The sequence below is a fragment of the Lissotriton helveticus genome, chromosome 1_1 (assembly GCF_964261635.1).
Source record: "Lissotriton helveticus chromosome 1_1, aLisHel1.1, whole genome shotgun sequence".
Taxonomy (NCBI): Eukaryota; Metazoa; Chordata; class Amphibia; order Caudata; family Salamandridae; genus Lissotriton; species Lissotriton helveticus.
The window spans coordinates 200,701,877-200,716,167 of NC_136057.1; positions in this window are offsets into that span (position 1 = coordinate 200,701,877).

A 14,291-nucleotide genomic window follows, 5' to 3' on the forward strand; every position below is an offset into this window, starting at 1 on the left:
CCCCGTGACAGGAAACCTATTGTCCTGGGCTCCGCTGCTGGAATTTTGGTCAGCAGCAGGAGGTCAGACTCGTGTCTGTGGCTGCAGCATCCATTTTGTGATGCCAGAGCTCTTTTAAACTGGTAGCAGGTATACCAGTGTGTACCCCCGCCGCCAGGACTGGTGGAGAGGGGGTATGATTCCAAAGTGTTTGACACCAAACACGACATGTTTCCTTGCAGCCATTCCAAAGTTAGCATTTACCGCGAGGTTTTAATGCACCCAAGATTATATGGCCTAGCTGCATCACAGAACAGCCCCAGAGAAAAGATTCCTAAGGCTGCAGAAGGGCCCTACTCATGCATGGGCACCTTCTCACACAAAACCCAGCACCCTGCCTTCAGGATTGATAAGGCCTGCCATAGGGGTGACTGATAGGTTTACATGTGTAGGGATTTATGGTAGATATAGGTAACCTATATCTAAGGAAGGTTTGCAAGTCTTTGTAAATCTGGGATGCGCTGAATCCATGGGTGGATGCACTGGAACATGCATGCACCACCCATGGAATGCCTCCATAATGGAAAGTAACGCAAGAAAGGGGTATGTGCTGCCTTGCATGACTTTTTAGGAAAAATCCCACGCAAAGCCAAGCAACTCAGATTTGCCAGGTGATGTAAATCAGAAATAACATTTTGCGTAGTGGCTGTGAATATAAGGGGCAAATTGTTAGTAAATGTGCCCCTAGATCCTTTTCCACTCTTCTACTTCTTCCCCCTCCAAAATAGGAGGAGGTGCCATTAAAGCTTTGAGACTAGTGAACCAGGTTCGAGTCTCGTTGTCAGCTAAACATTCAGTGATTCTGGGCAAATCACTTGGGGGCAAATTTACTAAGATTTTTCGCTGGGTTTTCGATACCATAATGGTGCAGCCGGACACAAAATCTTTTTTGCCAATTACTTTCCCACACACAACCTCTTTGTGTGGCTTTGAGTGGTTTAGTAAATACAAAGTAACACAAGGCAGGTTATTGCATTACTTCGCATCTGAGAGGGACCAGGGGCCAGTTTGGCACAATTTAAAACACAATTAGTAGCCATGGACCACAGTAATGTGGGCCTACTAATAGGCGTCTTCAATTCACTATTGACTGCCTCCTCTGCTCTAGTAGTGCCTAAGGCCCAGGCCACAACGTTCAGAACCTTACTGCAAGCAGAGGCTGTCCTCTTCTTTATACATATATATATTTTTTTAAATTATTTTTTTGATGTTTCAAAACCCTTTAGTGCACTATTCTGCATTACCAGGAAACAATTTTGCATCAAATCAGAGCATCACAGATGATAACTCAATTACAAAGCACAGTACAAATAGAAGTAGACCAATTAGGCAAAGGCATTATCTAGTAAAATACGGCAAATGCAAAATTAGGCCATACCAAGCTGCATAGTGTAGTGCCAGCACCCTAAAGGAGGGAGTGGGTCCGGCTCAAGAGTGTAGGGGACAGGGAAGGAAGCGGCTACTGACCAGCACCAACGGCCACCGCGGGAGGAGTGCCGGCGGGGAACGCGAGGAAGGCAGTCCCGTTGGGGTGTGAAAGGGTATGAAGATACATCACCAGGGGGCCCCATATGTCCAGAGAAAGAGATCTAGCAGGCATTTGGTCCCAGAATTCCGATAGTAGGGTTTGACATCTACAGGCATCTTCAAGCCATTGGGCCAACTTAGGTGCCGCTCCTCGCCCCCAACACATGGCCACCCTATGCCGCGCAAGAACGAGCAGCATTGTGAGCAGTCAGCGAGAGGCATCCGGACAGAATTTAACAAAGCCCAGCAGGCACAATGGTGGGTCAGGCCGAACCGGCGTAGAGGTAATCTCACAGATAGCTGCACAAACCTCCTGCCAGAAATCAGACACCTTATGGCACAACCAAGCCAAATGAGCGAAATCCGCGGCAGGGGCAGAGCAGCGCAGGCATCTGTTGTCAGGGATGAGTCCCAGTTTATGTAACTGAGCGGGGGTGCAATATACCCTGTGTAAATATTTAAAGTGAATAAGACAGAGGTGATAATTGGGAGACAATTTTTTTGTCTGATTGTAGCAATAGAGCCAGTCGTGATTGCATATAGTTTGGTCACCAGCTTTTGGTGGGAGGGAGAGGAATAGATGAAGTCAAGAGTGGGCATCGACAGAGGAGGCTGGGGAAACAAGGGATGTAGGGACATATTATCAAGGGGGTTTATCTCCGCTTTTTTGGCTTTAAAAGCCAAGAAAGCGGAGAAAAAATTATCTCCCTATTACCTAGCTGTCGCTAACACCAGTTAGCGACAGCTAGTAGGAGATGGGACCATCTTGGGCCCCACTTTGCATGTCAGTGATATTTATCACTAATGACATGCAAAGTGGGCGTGCCAAGATGTTAGCGACTGAAAACAGTCGCTAACATCGCTATCTCCTATTACCAACTTTTGGAGATATTCGCGCTAAGCGCGAATATCTCCAAAAGCTAACACCTGCCCCTGAGCAGTTCTTAGCCATGTTATCCAATGGGAGGTGGATAACATGGCTAAGAGCATTAGCTCGGTAATGCATGAATATCGCTGACTTTTCAGCGATATTCATGCATTGCGGCCGTTTTTTATCGCATTTGCGATAAACCTTGGTAATACCAAGGTTTATCTGCGGTAAAAATCGCCGCAGCTTAGCGGTAAAATTTTCTCTCTAACCAAGCAATAGCGATAATTATCGCTATTGCTTGGTAATATGCCCCGTAATTCCCTGCAGATCGCCCACAACTGATAAAAGTGTCCAGGGGACAAAAGGTCAAGTCAAGTCAAGTCAAGTCAAGTCAAGTCAAAAAAATTTATATAGCGCGCTACATACCCAGAGGGTCTCAAGGCGCTTGAAGAGGGGTGGGGAATTACTTGTCAAATATCCACGTTTTAAGTTGCTTTCTGAATGCTAGGTGGTTCTGAGTAAGGCGAAGGTAAGTGGGAAGTGAGTTCCAGGTTTTAGCTGCCAGGTAGGAGAAGGATCTACCTCCCATGGTGGTTTTGTTGATGCGAGGTACAGTGGCAAGGGCTTGGTTGGATGATCGTAGCTGGCGGGAGGGGGTGTAGAAGGACATTCGTGTGTTGAGGCATTCGGGTCCGATTTCGTAGAGTGCTTTGTGTGCGTGGGTTAGGAGCCGGAAAGTGATCCTCTTATTGACGGGGAGCCAGTGGAGGTTTTTCAGGTGACCAGAGATATGTTCTTTACGCGGGATGTCTAATATGAGCCTGGCTGAAGCGTTCTGGATTCGTTGGAGTTTTTTCTGGAGTTTAGCGGTAGTACCGGCGTAGAGGGTGTTTCCGTAGTCCAGTCGGCTTGTGACCAGAGCGTGGGTAACCGTTTTCCTAGTTTCGGTGGGGATCCAACGAAATGTTTTTTTGAGCATGCGAAGAATGTTGAAGCAGGATGAAGAGACAGCGTTGACTTGTCTGTTCATCGAAAGTGAGGAATCCAGGATGACGCCCAGATTCCGTGCGTGGTCCGTCGGGATGGGTGCTTTTCCAAGGGCTTCTGGCCACCAAGAGTCGTCCCAGGCAGAGGGGGAGGTACCTAAGATAAGGACTTCTGTTTTATCTGAGTTCAGTTTCAGACGGCTGTGTTTCATCCATTCGGCTACTTCTTTCATTCCTTCGTGTAGGTTAGTTTTGGCGGTGCTAGGGTCATTGGTGAGTGATAGGATCAGTTGAGTGTCATCCGCGTAGGAGATGATGTTGAGGTTGTGTTGGCGTGCGATGGCCGCGAGGGGGCTCATGTATACGTTGAAAAGGGTGGGACTGAGTGAGGACCCTTGGGGTACGCCGCAGATGACTTCAGTGGCCTCTGAGATGAATGGTGGGAGGCGGACTCTCTGGGTTCTTCCGGTGAGGAACGAGGTGATCCATTCCAGTGCTTTTCCTTGTATTCCGATGTTTCTGAGGCGCTGTAGAAGGGTGCTATGGCAGACTGTGTCGAAGGCTGCGGAGAGGTCAAGGAGGATGAGGGCGACTGTGTCTCCATTGTCCAGGAGAGTTCGAATGTCGTCTGTTGCTGCGATGAGGGCGGTTTCAGTGCTGTGCTTGGCTCGGAAGCCGGATTGTGAGGAGTCGAGGGATTTGTTTGTTTCGAGGAAGGCGGCGAGCTGGTTGTTGACCGCTTTCTCGATGACTTTGGCCGGGAATGGAAGGAGCGAGATGGGGCGGTAGTTTTTGAGTTCGGTGGGGTCAGCTGTGGGTTTCTTCAGGAGGGCGCTGAGTTCGGCATGTTTCCAGCTGTCCGGGAAGGTTGCGGAGTCGAAGGAGCAGTTGATGACGTCTCGGAGGTGCGGTGCTATGATGGAGTCTGCTTTGTTAAAGATGTGGTGAGGGCATGGGTCTGTGGGGGATCCTGAGTGGATAGAATTCATCAGACGGATGGTGTCCTCAGTGGAGATTGGCTTCCAGTCATTGAGGGTGTTCAAGGGAGGTGGGGGTCCTGCAGGGGGATGGGTGGGTTGGTCTTCGGGTTGGTTGTCGAAGCTGTTGTGGATGTCTGCAATTTTGTTGTGGAAGAATGAGGCTAGGGAGTCGCAGAGGGCTTGAGAGGGGGTGATGTCGTTGGAGTTGGCCGAGGGATTGGTAAATTCCTTGACGATGTTGAATAGTTCCTTGCTGTTGTGGGCGTTGTTATCTAGTCGGTCCTTGAAAGCGGCTTTCTTGGCATTTCGGATCAGTTGGTGGTGTATGCGGGTGGCGTTTTTGAAGGCGTCCTTGGTGCTGGTGGTTGGGTCTTTTTTCCAGGCCTTCTCAAGGGAGCGGCAGAGTTTCTTGGATTTCTTAAGATCATCGTTGAACCAGGAGGCCTTCTTGCTGCCAAGTTTGATTTGTCGTTTTTTCAGTGGTGCTAGGATGTCGGCGCTGTTGGATAACCATAGGGTGAGGTTGGTGGTGGCTTGGTCGGGGTTTGAGGAGTGGGCTGGGGGGTTTAGAAGAAGCGATGAGGAGATCTGGTCGATGGTGATTTTGTTCCAGTTTCTTTGCAGAGTTGGTTGGGGGTGGATGTTGGGTTTGGGCTTGTTGTAGGTGAAGTGAACGCAGCTGTGGTCAGTCCAAAGGAGAGCCGTGGTGTGGCTGAAGGAGACATGGTTGCTGGAGGTGAAGATAGGGTCGAGTGTGTGACCTGCGATGTGGGTGGGGGAAGTGACCAGTTGTTTAAGTCCGAGGTTTGCGAGGTTGTCCAAAAGGGTGGTGGAGTTGCGGTCGTTGTTCTTTTCAAGGTGAAAGTTGAGGTCTCCCAGAAGAATGTAATCTTTGGAGGGGAGCGCCTGTGGAGTGATGAAGTCCGTGATGTCCTCACTAAATTGAGCGCGGGGTCCTGGAGGTCTGTAGAGGAGGGTGCCTCTGAGTGTGGTCTTGGGGTCGATGTGGATCTGGAAGTGAAGGTGTTCAGAGTTGGCGAGATTGACGTCTGAGCTGGTTGAGATGTGGATGGATTTCTTATGGATGATAGCGATTCCTCCTCCTGTGTGGCCGGTGCGGTCCTTGCGTATGATCTTATAATCTTCTGGGATGGCAATGGTGATGTCTGGGGCAGAAGAGGCGTTCATCCATGTTTCTGTTAGGAAGGCGACGTCCGGAGAGATGGTGTCTAGTAGATTCCATAGGTCAATGGCGTGCCTGTGGAACGATCGGGTGTTGAGCAAGATGCATTGTAGGTGGTTGGGGTCAGATATCTGTGGTGTGATCGTAGCGGAGTTGTTATCGGTGCCGTTGAATTTGCAGGAGTTGCATGAGAAAGGTCCGTGGGTTTGTCCAGGAGCGGCTTGGACGCAGTTGGGGGAGCGGCCGGGGTTAAGGGCTAGGAGGGTGGTGGCATCGTAGGTAATGCGGGAGGGGTGGGCATGACAAGGGCCGGGGGGTATGGCGCTGGGCGCGGTCCAGGCGCGGACGGGCGTAGACGGGCTTACCTTTGGCGCACCTTCGGCGCGAATGGGGCGCGACCGCTGCGCGTAAACGCTGCGCGCGGGAGCAACTGTCATATATGGATAGTGGAGGAGGGGGAGGGGCGAGGGCGGCTCAGCTGGGAGGCGGGGCGGGCTTAATAGGACGACAACAACAAACAAAATGGCAGCAGAGGGGTGAGCACAGCCGAGCGCTTGGGTATAACGCGCAATCACAGTAAAAGTTACAATGGCAATTCAAAAATGGATACAAAGCAAAGCGGCAAGCAAGGCAGGCTGCAGGCAATAATAATATGGCAGTTTTGATTGGAAGCGCAGCACAACGATACCAGATGTCGCCAGAGACACTGGGGAGCGACCACTCAGCCCAAAGGCGAAGAGAGAGTCACAGCGCTTCGTGGTAATGGAGCGCTGTATGTATTCAGTGGGAGGGCGGCTCAGCTGGGAGGCGGGGCGGGCTTAATAGGACGACAACAACAAACAAAATGGCAGCGGAGGGGTGAGCACAGCCGAGCGCTTGGGGATAACGCGCAATCACAGTAAAAGTTACAATGGCAATTCAAAAATGCATACAAAGCAAAGCGGCAAGCAAGGCAGGCTGCAGGCAATAATAATGAGGCAGTTTTGATTGGAAGCGCAGCACAACAATACCAGATGTCGCCAGAGACACTGGGGAGCGACCACTCAAAGGCGAAGAGAGAGTCACAGCACTTCGTGGTAATGGAGCGCTGTATGTATTCAGTGGGAGGGCAGCTGGAAGAGAATAGAAAGTATTTCCAGGGTATAGATTAGCCTGTGTCGCCAGTCCCAGACGGGCGCCGTGCTTGGAGATGCCAGTTGGTTGGAGCGGAGGGAAGGTAGGGTGACGTACAATCGGCATAGTATTAGCTGATAGCATAGGGAAATTAGAGAGGTGACGCAGTTCCAGCCAGGTCCAGCGCAGTGTCGCATCCGTGTCCACCTCAGCTCGCGGGTGAACATCCGGGGTGAACAGGGTGGTATTCAATGGCCAGGGGGCCGTGAGGTCAGCCTCGACCGTGACATTCGTCTGATATGGGGTGGGGTGAATCCAAAAGTGCAAGAAGTTGGCCTGTGCACATAACGCATAAAGTTTGAAGTTGGGAAAGTAAAGATGTCATAGGCAATCCTGGGATGCTTGCCGTCCCAGACAAGAGTTATGATCAAGGAGCGCAGTTTACGAAAGGAATGAGCAGTGAGTGGTGTGGGGATATTCAAAAAGAGATAAAGGAATTTCGGGAGGACCACCATCTTGGCAATTGCGATGCGACCAGCCAGAGACAGGGGGAACCGATTCCATTCAGGTATTTTAGACTCAAGACAATCCACTGCTTGTCCAGAGTTGGCCCGCCATAGGTCATCCATGTCCATGCTCAGCCAAATACCCAGGTAGCCAGTGGGGCCGGAGACCCATACGAAGGGAAAGTCTGGGGTGAATGGCTTGGTGGCATCCGTTAGCGAGAACAGAACAGACTTACTCCAGTTCACTTGAATGCCGGAGAGACCACCAAATCGTATTATCTCACGCACTAGAGGGCTAAGGTTTTCTTGGGGATGGGGGACATACAGTGTAATATAGTCCGCGTATATAGAGACCAAGAGGGCATGGGCCGAGAAGCATGGGCTGATGCCCCTCTTAGTATGGTGTTGCTGAAGCCGGGCGGCGAGGGGCTCCATCGCGATAGCGAAGAGCATAGGGGAAAGCGGGCATCCCTGCAGAGTACCGCGCCCAATCGAAATAGGATCGGAAATCTGACCGTTGATCCGAAGGCAGACGGTTGGTGTAGAGGAGTGATATCTTACGAATAAAAATGTTGCTGAATCCAAGACGCGGTAGAAGAAAGAACAAAAAAGGCCACTCAAGTGTGTGGAATGCCTTAGTGGCATCAAGTAAAGCAGCAACTGCAGGAAGGCTAGGATTAATCTGATGAAGGACTGAGAAAATTGTCCAGAGATTGTGGGAAGTGGCGCAGCCCGGGATGAAACCGGACTGCTCCGGAAGAGCGATGGTGGGCATTAGGAGGCGGAGTCGAGAGGCCAATCATTTCGCGAAGATTTTGTTGTCAATATTAATTAAGGAGAGTGGGCAATATGAATCACGACAATCGGGTGGTTTGTCCGGCTTAAGTAAAAGTGTTATCAGTGCCTCACAAAGTGATTGCGGGAGGAGGCCCTTTTCGAAGCAGTCATTTTACATGGTGGCCAGGTGCGATGCAAAGGTCTTACAGAACGAGTCGGGGAGACCATCTGAGCCAGGGGCCTTGTCACTGGGTAAACTATTTATGGCAGCGAGTATTTCTTCTTTGGATAAGGGCTCATCTAAGAATATACGATGGTAGTCCTCGAGCCAGACCAATGCAATTGTATCAAAATATTGTTTAAGGTCTTCACGCGAGGGGATGGAGCCCACGGTATAGAGTTGCGAGTAGTAGTCCCTAAAATGAGTCTTAATTTCAGCAGGGGAGGTGGTTCTGGTGGGGCCACCATCACGGAGGGCCGTGATATATGACGCGGCATGAGGGGGATGAATGAGGTTGGCCAGGGTCCTGCCAGGTCGATCGCCCTCACCAAAACGGCGAGTCTGGGCTTCCCTGACAAGGAACAAGAGTTCATGGATAGCCTCCTCAGTGAATTCCTTATGTTTTTCGTGCAGACGAGCGAGAGTATCAGAGCTTGGGTGGGTTGCATGAGCGGCATCCAACACCTTAATCTCAGATTCAAGCTTATTTGAAGTTGAGCGGATAGAGCGAAGGACACCAGATTGTTTAGAGATACAATCGCCGCGAATCACAGTCTTGAAGCCTTTGACCAAAGTGGATGCTAAATCTACAGAGCCTACATTCAAGTCAAAGTAGTTAGAAATTGCGGTTTGGATCTCGTCGCGGAAGACGGAATCATGGAGAGCGTTCGGAGGAAGCTGTCAGGTGAAGGCTCACTGAGGAAAGTGGGGAAGGCAGAGACAAAGCTGGATAGGCGCATGATCAGAAAGAGTATGGGCCATAATATTAGCAGAGGTTAGCCAGGAAAGAACATATGGGGAGGTGATCCAAAGATAGATATAAGACCAGCAACTGCAGGCACCGGTGACTCAAGTGCCCTCTCTAGCCTCGGGCCACATATGACTCCATGCATCATATAATGAATTGTCGGTGAGTATTGACTGAAGAAGAGCGGTGGAGCGAGGGTGGGATAAGTAGGGCCAGAGCAGTCCAAGACAGCTGAAAGTGTGACATTAAATTCTAATCCCCAAAGAAGTGCCACGGGACCCAGGGATGAAATTAGGTGCTATATGTGAGTGAAGAATTCAGGGTCATCCGAGTTGAGACTGTACAGAGCAGCGATTGTCATAGGTTGGGACAGCAGGGCGCCATGCAAAATGACGTAGCGTCCTTCAGGGTCAGTAAGAACTTGAGCCGTACTCCATGGGAGCTCCCTTTTAATCAAGATGGACACTCCCCGGGAATAGGATGAATAAAAAGAGGAGTGCGATTCCCCCCTGTAACGTGATGGAAGTCTAGTAGAAGTTGCTGGAAGGTGATGGGTTTCCTGTAACAGGCATATGTCAACTTTGTGCCTGAGTAGGTGAGAGTGAATAAGCCTGGTATTGTGATGGACATTGAGACCGCCGGTGTTTCAGGTCCAGCATATTGTGTCAGTCATTCTACACTATACCAGGGTGGAATGGGGCGCAGGGCAGCGACTTCAGTCTGGGATCGTAAACTGGTATGTGGAACGGGGGGGAAGCCTGGAGGAGACAATTGCAGAAAGCATGCTATGGAACTAACCAGAACCGGCGAGTGTGTGTGCTATGAGGAGAGTCACTAATGGGGAGAGAAGGGAAAGGCAGTCGGTACCAATCTAAAGAGTGCCAACCTATGGAAGGGTGATGTGCATTATATAAACACAGTACTGTGATCAAGCATAGCATTGTGGTGATGCACACTAAGGAGATAAAAAACATTAAGATAAACATACTTAAACTATCCCCCACCCCAACCCACACTGTCAATAACATTACTCATGAACCCCCCCCCACCCTGCCACCCCACCCCAGCAACCCCAAAAAAATGACCAAAAGGACCACCATCCCCGCACCCACTCCAACCCCCAATCAGGATGAGATACCACCCTTACCCACCCCGGGAACCCACAACTTGGAAGAGAAGGGACAACATTGGGAAAGGTAATTATCCCGTGAGGGCATGGCAAAGCTCAGCAACGTCCCCTGTAGTGAAGCAGGGTGGCCAAGCCAAAATAGCAGCAGACAACATTCAGGAGAGAACTAGTTGACAAGTCACAGATTTTCAGTCATTGTCACTAAGGCGATCAGATGTAGCAGGCTGAGAGCCGGATGGAGATGGGCAAGCTGATTTCTCAAGTTTTTAGGGAAGGCAAGGGCGTCTCTGGGATCAGGGAATACAAGCGGACTTTCAGCTTTGCCAGATAGGCCAGAGAATAAGAGACCTCGTGTTTCTGTAGAATCCGCTCCGCAGGAAGGAATTCACAATGAAATGAGGAAATGAAATTGGGTTTTGTAAAGCGCGTTGCTACCCGGAGGCCTCGTAGCGCTGTGGATAGGTGGGGCCGGATAAAACCGTCAAGCTATTGGCGGAATTTTTGAAGATCGGGTTCACTGCGCAGTATGAGCGGTAGGGAATTCCAAGCAGCGGCCGCGTTCCATGAAAAGGAACAGCCACCCCACCTAGCACGTTTAATTTTCTTAGTTGAGGCCAGAAAGGTTGTGCTGGAGCGCAGTGATCTCCGTGGGTGGTAAGGAGGGACTAGGGAGCTGATCATTGTGGGGGCTTTTTTCCACAAGGCCTTGTGCGTTATGCACATTGCCTTGAATCGTATCCTGGCCTGAATAGGCAGCCAGTGTAATTCCTTCAAGGCGGTGGCGCCCAGTGTCTTCGGGTTAGTCCGAGAAGAAGACGTGCTTTCGCATTCTGGGTTACTTGAAGTTTTTTTATCGTGCTAACAGGTGCACCTAAGTAGAGGGCATTCCCGTAGGTAAGACGGGACAGGATAATGGCCAGGACCATTATCATTGACAAGGGAGAAGGGGGAGAACTTTCCTCGGCATTCTCATTAGCCCAAAGCAAGTGGCGGAGAGTTTGGTGGCTTGCTGATTGAAGCTCAGGGTTTCATCCAGCCATACGCCCGAGCTTTTAATCTGTTCTTTTGGCTCGGGGGGGGGGGGAGGGTACCCATGCAAATCGGACAATCAATGTTGGGTCTTGGTACAGCTGTTTTTCCCAGGAACATTAGCTCCGTTTTGTCCCCGTTCAACTTTAAGTGGGACAAGGCCATCCATTTTGTTACTGCTTCTAGACATCTGGCCAGGTTGTGGGGAGTGTCTCCTGGCTGGTTCATGGCCACCACTAGTTGGGTGTCATCAGTGTAGGTTACGATTCCAAATCCATAAGGATGCACGATCTTTGCTAGAGGCTCCATATATACGTTAAAAAGTGCGGGGCTCAGGGAGGAGCCCTGGGGCACTCCCTGATTGAGGGGTCAGATTTTAGAGTGCGTGGCTCCCTCCGCCACCTGAAACTTCCGATCCTTTAAGAAGGACCATAGCCACGTAATGCCTTGTCCTGCCACTCCAAGCTATTTTAGGCGGGAGATTAGAATGCTATGGTTCACGGTATCAAAGGCGGCACTCAGGTCTAACAGCATAATTGCTGTGGTGCCGCCTTGATCCATGCGCTTCCGGGCTAGCTCTGTTACCGTCAGCAGGGCGGCCTCTGTCCCCAGTTTTGGGCGGAAACCTGCTTGAGAGTCATGGAGTAGATGGTTGGTCTCCAAGTATTGCATCAGGATGGAATTTATGTGTCTCTCAAGCAGCTTACTTATCCAGGGGAGGAGGGAGATAGGGCGATAGTTGCCCATGTTTGCAGAGTCATGGTTAGGTTTTTTCAGGAGGGCCCTAACTTGAGCACACTTCCAGGCGTTCGGGACGTTTCCTGTGGTGATCGAAGTGTTCATAATATTTAGAATGGTTGGTCTGATAGAGTCTGCCACTTTCAGCAGATGGCGAGGTGGAGCAGGGTCGGTGGGGGATCCTGATGTTACTTTAGGCATAAGTGCCTTAAGGGATTCTTCATTCAGCAGGGGAAATTCCACTAACTGGCAGGAGGAATCTACATGGGTATTGACTGTCTCCAAAGAGTCCTGTTCGTTGGAATTAAATGAGAGGGAGATAGACTGAATTTTTTGGAAAAAATTCTCTGCCTGCCTATCGCAGCGGCTTTGAGCTTCACTGGAGTCGGGCAGGATAGACGGAGTACTAATCAGGGATTTAGCAATCCGAAATATTTCCCTCTGGGCTTTAGCTGCGGTCCTGATTTTTTCCTCAAAAACGCCGATTGTGCCAATGCAATTTCGGCCTTATATGTCTTGATGGATTCCCGGTGGAGGTTTTTGTCTTGCATCCTAAGTGTGCGTCTCCACAACCTCTCTAGCTTTCTACAATTTTGCTTTAACTCTTTCAGTTTGGGGGTGTACCAAGGTTCAAGTTCAAGTTAGAAATTTGTATAGCGCGCTACTCACCCAGAGGGTCTCAAGTCGCTTAAGGGAGAGGGGTTCACTACTGATCGAACAGCCAGGTTTTGAGTTGCTTTCTGAAGGAGAGGTGGTTTTGTGTAAGGCGGAGGTGGGTGGGCAGGGAGTTCCAGGTCTTGGCCGCTAAGTAGGAGAAGGATCTTCCTCCCATGGTGGCTCTTCGGATGCGTGGAATCGCGGCGAGGGATTGGTTGGACGATCGTAGTTGGTGGGTGGGGGTGTAGAAGGTCAGGCGAGTGTTGAGGTATTTGGGTCCTAGGTCGTGGAGGGCTTTGTGTGTGTGGGTGTGGAGACGGAACGTGATTCTTTTGTTGACGGGAGCCAGTGCAGGTCTCTTAGGTGACCGGATATGTGGTTGTGGCGAGGTATATCTAGGATGAGCCGAGCGGAGGCGTTCTGAATGCGTTGAAGTCTTTTCTGCAGTTTGGCTGTGGTTCCGGCATAGAGGGTGTTTCGGTAGTCTAGTCGGCTGGTGACGAGTGCTTGGGTGACCGACTTCCTTGTTTCGGTGGGGATCCATCGGAAGATCTTACGGAGCATGCGCAGTATGTTGAAACATGATGAAGAGACGGTGTTGACCTGTCTGGTCATTGAGAGGGAGGAGTCTAGGATGAAACCCAGATTGCGAGCATGGTCCGTTGGTTTGGGTGCGTTGCCTAGGGCCGAGGCCACCATGAGTCATCCCAGGCAGAGGGGGATGATCCTAGGATGAGGACTTCTGTCTTGTCAGAGTTCAGTTTTAGGCAACTGTTCTTCATCCATTCGGCTACGTCTTTCATCCCTTCGTGTAGGTTGAATTTGGCGGTGGTTGTGTCTTTGGTGAGGGAGAGGATCAGCTGGGTGTCGTCTGCGCAGGAGATGCTGTTGAGTTTGTGTTGGCATGCGATGGATGCGAGGGGACTCATGTAGACGTTGAAGAGGGTGGGGCTGAGCGATGATCCTTGTGGCACACCGCATATGACTTCGGTGGCCTCTGAACTGAAAGGGGGGAGGCGGACTCTCTGTGTTCTTCCGGCGAGGAACGAGATGATCCAATCCAATGCTTTGTCTTGTATCCCGACGTCCCCGAGGCGTTGTACAAGTTTGCGGTGGCAGACCGCGTCGAACGCTGCGGAGAGGTCCAGGAGGATGAGGGCCGCTGTTTCCCCGTTGTCGAGCAGTGTTCGGATGTCGTCTGTGGCTGCGATGAGGGCGGTCTCGGTGCTGTGGTTGGCTCGGAAGCCAGACTGTGAGGGGTCGAGGGAACTGTTAGACTCAAGGAAAGCGGCGAGTTGGCTGTTGACGGTCTTCTCGATGACTTTGGCGGGGAACGGGAGTAGCGAGATGGGGCGGTAGTTCTTAAGTTTGGTGGGGTCAGCTGTAGGTTTTTTCAGGAGGGCGCTGAGCTCGGCATGTTTCCAGCTTTCTGGGAAGGCAGCGGTGTTGAAAGAGCAATTGATGATGTCCCGGAGTTGGGGTGCTATGACGGAGTCCGCCTTGTTGAAGATGTGATGGGGGCATGGGTCAGTTGGCGACCCGGAGTGGATGGAGTTCATCAAGCGGATGGTGTTTTCGGTGCTGATCGGGGTCCAGGCGCGGAGGGTGGTGGTGGGGGGCTTCGGTTAAGTGGTGAGGGGAGTGGGCTGGTCGCCGAAGCTGTTGTGTATGTCTGCGATCTTGCTGTGGAAGAACGAGGCTAGAGAGTCGCAGAGGTCTTGAGAGGGAGTGATGTCGTTGTTGCCGGCGTGGGGATTGGTGAGTTCTTTGACGATGTTGAAGAGTTCC